Below are 6,278 nucleotides of genomic sequence, written 5' to 3'. Positions count from 1 at the left end.
ACCTATAACCTTTTTCGATATGCCATAAGGACTGTGGAGAGAGATGGGGTTTTGTACATCCCTTAGTGAAGCATTTCTTGAAGGGGATCAGACAACAGAAACCTGTTGTGCATTCTCTAGCACCTTAATGTGATTTAATCCCAGTGCTCCGGGGTCACAGCCTTGACGTCGGCTAGGAAGAGTGAGTGACTTATGCGCGCTGTCGGTCTCACCGTCCTGCTTTTCTATTAGAGAGCGCGGCTACTTTACAGCCAAATCCTTCATTCATGCCGAAAGTCAAAATGAACTATTTTTCGGCCAAGAATGTATTAACTTGATGGTTTCTTCAAATATAAGCGTCTCACTGAGTCTGCCCAGTGTGTGCGTTATATCAGTATGTTTTACGCACGGCAGACATCAGGCGGCTCGTTCACTATGTAACACTCACGCGGCTCTTTTGAAACAGCGGCAGTCTCACCGGTTGTGGTTATCACCCACGCTTTTAGTGTAAAGGGAGTGGCATCCGGGCACACTCCACTAGAGCGTTATCAGCAGCCACGCCTTATCCGCACTTAAGAGCATGTAATGCGCTATTAGATCTGGTATGGCTTCATCTCCATCCTCTTGCACCAGAGTGCCAGTGAGGAATGTGCTTTGCATTAATTAATGATGATTTTAATCTTAATTATGGAGCACCTTCAGAATCCATGCCACAGGGCCTCACAACATTAAGCAGGCCAGTCATGGAGATAGCCTATCAGGTTTTTAAGCAAACTAAAATATAATTGTGTTACATAAAAAAAATTAAAACTGTACAGTGTGAGAAGGAAGAGGAGCTAGTCTATGCTATCTGCTTGTGTGTCACAGGTGGCATTGACTACATCAGCCTCGCCCTTAACCCAATAGCAACAGCTCTTAGAGGGCGAAGCCTATACGAAATAGAACGATAGTTACATATTGTAACTCCAGATTCTATGAGCATAGGCATTTCACACTGACCTTGCAGTTTCTGGCAAGATGTGATGTTGACACGCAACATCTGAAACATATCCTGTTCGGTCTTCAAGAGATTTCCCTCTGGAACTGCGATATCTTTGCAGAGGGTGAGGCTTCCTGCCTGTCAGGCTCCTCAGTCTTCTTTTCCGTCCTTTCGACATTGTAGGGGGAAGACACTTCAGTTGTATGGACTGGAATAGGTGCTTTCTGATTGCTTTGCTTGGGGCAGGCCTGTCTGATTTGGACAGGGCCGTGTTGAACATGGTGAGATCGAAGCTAGGGTCATTGCTAGTGGTTGCTTGGTGGCAGACAAAGTCCACAAAAAAGGGAAATAGTGGAAACGGTACTCTGTTTTGTTGTTTGTACCGCGTGCCTTCATTTATCCATTTCTCTTGCAAGTTGTAGGGTAACGTTTGTGCAATGGGTTTGACGCCACGTGAGGTATCCAGGAAGGCTAGGTCCGGTAGATCTCCCTCAGCCTTGGCAGAAAGAACCTCCATCAACAGATCCCCCAGCTCTCTCAATTTCTGGGAATCTTTATTATGTATCGCGGGGAACCTGTCAAGTCTCTTAAAGAGTGCACTCTCTATGGCCTCTGGCTTAAAAAGTGCATTAAAATGTGCATTAGCACGCAATATATATAATGTAATGTTATAAAATAATAAATTAAAATAAACAATAAATAGTACTGCAGCAGTCATACATCCCCCTGTATACAGATGCTTCTCTCTCTCCCGTAACATCCACACATTTACACATGACCCAATCATTACACACACCCACACCCACCACCTCATCATGTGTGTTACCTGCTAATGGGGTGCTGTGGTGGGGAGCTGGTGGATGGTTGCGATCATTTATTCCTCCTCTCCTGATCCAACCATCGCTCTCTCTCCCTTTAGCATAGGTCTGGTCTGTTCTAGGTTCAACCTTCACTGCCTGTTGTGTAGGAACATTACTAGGATGGAGGGTGTTGCTGTCCTTCACTTGGTTAATGTGCGGAGCTGGAACAATTCTATATTGATGCGGCATAGAAGTTACATTTCCTAACTCATACTCATTAATGGGTTCCATTAGGTCTATTTTGCAGCCAATACTTAGTTGGATCAATGTATTGATGTTGGATATTTGTATGGGGGTTGTTGACAATGAGAAAATGATAGAATAAGATTTTTCAATTTCAAACAAGGTGTAACTAAACTAATGTAATGTGGTGGTTTTTTCAACAGTGTTTTACGGAATGATATGTATAAAAGTGTGACTGCAAATAAATTGTCTGGGTGCTTTATGACCTGAAGTCGCTAGCGCTAAACCCACCAGACTCCAATTAAAAAAGCAATATTTTAGCGTGTATAGAGCAAACGTATTTTCACATGTAAATTGGTAAAGTATGCGTTTACTTCAACCAAAACTAGAGTTGTGGTGCTTGGAAAAGTGGAAAGACGACACAAAACGGCTTTTAATAGTTTTATTTTGTTTCTGTCGAGTTTGAATGAAGTGTATTTTATGATGTTAAAATTACTGTTCATTTACATGGAGTCTGGTGGGTTTAGCGAACGTGATTTTGCGGATGTTTTTATGTTTAAAAAAAGGATCTTACTCTTTAACAGAAATGTCGACCTCCTTAGAAATTCTTTCCATAATTTGTCAGACACTTAGAATATTAATCTGAGCCTGTCAGTGGCAAAATGAGCACTTTTGTGAAGGTAAATACAAGCTTTACAATTCCCCTATAACTTACATTGTAGCTTGTTTTGCCACTGCCGACTGCAGCGACCTTGCTTAATACTGGACCAATGTCAAAGATTGTTGGTCCCATCAGTCACTTAGACACAAAAACATAGATAAATAGGGTCCAGGTTGAAAAAAAAAACGCTAGCTACCCTTTAACTGCTTAAAGAGACAGGTGCTCCAACAGAGCATCTCAAACAGAGGGTGAATAGGTGAATACAGGTGCAGCAGCCATGGGCAGTATGAGAAAACTAAAGTGTTTTTTGAACATTAAAGCATGTAAACATGTTCTAATACAAACACAAAATGCAAGTACGAACCTGAAAATGCTATATAGTAGATCACCTTTAAAAGAGAGAGCGGTCTACTGGGTGAAATTCCGGTGTGGTTTTTGACACTGTGTGTGTATCAGTTAGCTATGATCAAAGCTGTATTTGCATAAGGAACTGGAGGCAGAGCTTGGGCGGCTGGACTTGTTGGCACATGCTCTACATGTGAGGAACAACAAACCAGTTAGCAGCTTTTCAGTAGTTAAAGTGCCTCAGCTCTCAGTTGAAGCACTTAAAAGCCTCCAGGCTCCAGTTAAAGACACTCTGCTATGTACAACATACTGTATAATTTAGTTGCTGTTTGACATGTTTAGGTGGTGCTTTAGATTTTCTATGGCATCAACAGACACTTATAGTATAGCTCAGGGGTGGCGAACCTGTGGCTCTTGGCCGTATGCGGCTCTTTGCCTGCTCCTGTGAGGCTCTTACTGTGTGGCTGGGGGCTGTGTCATTGGTTGATTGTTGTTTTTAACTTTTATGAAACATACAGTATTTCAGATAAGTAAAAAAAAAAACACATTTGAATGCATCTGCCAATACTGCCAATTATTTTAAAATGGAAAATAATGCAGCAGAGTTTTGAGGACAGATTCTGCAACCTGAGGAAAAACAGCGGCCACAGATCACCTTCCTCGTTAACCCTTTCACTGCTGAATCCGATTGTTTGAAAGCCCCTTTAGTGACAAATGAGTGAGAGAGTTGCTTCGAGTGGCCACAACCGAGTTCAAGCAAGACCTGAAAAGGATTGTGGATAACAAAGACTGTCAGGTTTCCCACTGAGTCAATCTAAGTGAGAAAAAAAACTATGAAAACTGCTATGTATTATGACTGTCATTAGATCTGGAAGACACTGTTGCTGTTGTAGTGTGGACGTGCATGTGTTGTGTGGCTTTTTGCTATGGTGAGTTTTTTTTTGTGGCTCTTTATACCTAACTGGTTGGCCACCCCTGGTATAGCTGGTAAATACTGTAGATTATTATATGCCAAAAAGTTATAGGTGTGATACAGAAATAAATAGACCAAAATCTCCATAAGAGATTAAGATTGATAGTGTTTTTGTGTTCATTGCAGGACAGTTGCGTGCAGTCATAGAGGTGTTCGTTAAAAGTTCTCCGGGCGTGGCACATCAGCATTTCCCGAACAAAGGAAACTGACACACTGGTTTCACTTCAGCTGTAATTATGTCGCATCAGTTGTAATTAAACGAAAACATCTGTGCTTCGAGGCCACTGTGACCTTAATTATAATGTCACAGTGGCCTCGAGAAAAACAAGTAGCATCAGGAACAGAATGTACCGCTCATGTGAGCCAAGCCCCAAGAAACAGCGCCATGTCTTAAAGCAACCATGGGCTTAGCGGCCAACGGTGGAACTGCACCCCTCTGGCCCAGAAAGACTTTTCCCATAGACTTTGCATGGCGAAAGAAACTTCTATATTTCAGCGGATACGTTTTTTTGGGGTACATCAACTTACCAGCTTGAACACTTAAAGGGTCCTTGTTTAAAATGTCATGTTTTAAACATTTTTAACATTCACTAGTAGCCGAATCCAGAGTTATTAAACTAGGCATGATGAGTGCGCATAATGAACGCGAGCACACCCGTGGGACTGCGCAGGTTGAAATGCCGGTTCTCCCAAGGTCCTGTAGCTGTAATAATGGATCCAATCCTATCCAACTTTATTTGTAAAGCACATTTAAAACAACCAGGTTGACCAAAGTGCTGGACATTGACATGATTTAGGACAGATTATAAACACACGAGTAACAAAACCAACATTTAAAACAAGTAACAAACTGGAAAATGAAAATGCAGAATACACCTCTCAAGCAGGTTTAAAGGCCAATGAATAAAAGTAAGTGCAGATGCAATTCATGCTTGATCTCCGCGTTCTAGGGACAACAAGGAGTAGCTAGTCAGCAGACCTTAATGACCTCAGAGGAGTGTGCGGCTTCAGTAGTTCAGCGATATAAGCTGGGGCTTGACCATAAAGAGCTTTAAGAATGAACAGAATCTTAAATGTATTCTAAAGAAAACCGGTAGCCAATGAAGGGAGGCAAGAACAGGTGTAATATGATCTTGTTTACGAGTTCCGTTAAGGAGTCGAGCGGCAGCATTTTGAACCGTTTGTAATCTAGAGAGGGAGGCCTGACTAACACCTGCATATCAAGCATTACAGTAATCCAGGCGAGTTATGATAAAAGCATGTATAACCCTCTCAAAATCAGTGAAAGATAAAAATGGCTTCAGCTTGGTAAGCAGCCTGAGTTGAAAGAAACTAGCTTTTACAACAGAATTTATCTGTTTCTCTAGTTGAAAATCACTGTCCATCTTAACACCAAGGTTAGTTACCATAGACTTGACATAGGGTGTCAGGGGACCCAAGTCCAATTGGGAGGCGCCAAGAGAACTGCTGGGTCTAAATATCATGACCTCAGTTTTCTTTTCATTGAAATGTAAAACGTTTAAAGCCATCCAGGCTTTAATGTCATAAGAACAGTCTAACAGTCATTTTAGGGAATTATCACCCTTACTTTTGAATGCTGCTGTGAGATCTAAAAGCATAAGGATTGCAGAATCTCCAGAGTCTGTTGAGATCAGATCATTAAAAACTTTTATAAGTGCAGACTCTTTGCTATGCAATGTTTTAGAGCCAGACTGGAACACCTCAAGGATACATGCAGATCTAAAAAAGATTTTAACTGTACGAGAACTGCCTTTTCTAAAATCTTTAGACTGCTATTATTGATTGCTTGGATGTTTGGTCCAATAGTGTGCCACACCTCTTTAAAAAGATGAGGTGGGACAATATCAGTAGGACAAATTGAAGGTTTTAAATGTGTAACAATATCTTTAAGGGCCGAGAGGGATACAGGCTCAAACGTAATGAAGACTGCTGAAATTTTTTTCAATAAAATCAGAGTTATTTAGCCTTTTCAGCTTTAACACTTCTCTGATAATTAGTGGGAATGCTGTTCAGCAGCATTCCAACTATTTAGTGGGAATGCTGTTCAGCAGCATTCCAACTATTTAGTGGGAATGCTGTTCAGCAGCATTCCAACTATTGTTGTTCCTGTCGGCCATTTTGTTTATTTATTAGTGGGAATGCTGTTCAGCAGCATTCCAACTATTGTTGTTCCTGTCGGCCATTTTGTTTATTTATTTTTCTTTTTATTCCCTCTTCCGTACGTTTTTTGGCTCTCTGTAACTTCTGCATATGTTCAGCTATTAAAACCATTCAACT

The sequence above is a fragment of the Sander lucioperca genome, chromosome 2 (assembly GCF_008315115.2).
Source record: "Sander lucioperca isolate FBNREF2018 chromosome 2, SLUC_FBN_1.2, whole genome shotgun sequence".
In the NCBI taxonomy this organism is placed as follows: Eukaryota; Metazoa; Chordata; class Actinopteri; order Perciformes; family Percidae; genus Sander; species Sander lucioperca.
This window is presented reverse-complemented; position numbering follows the sequence as displayed.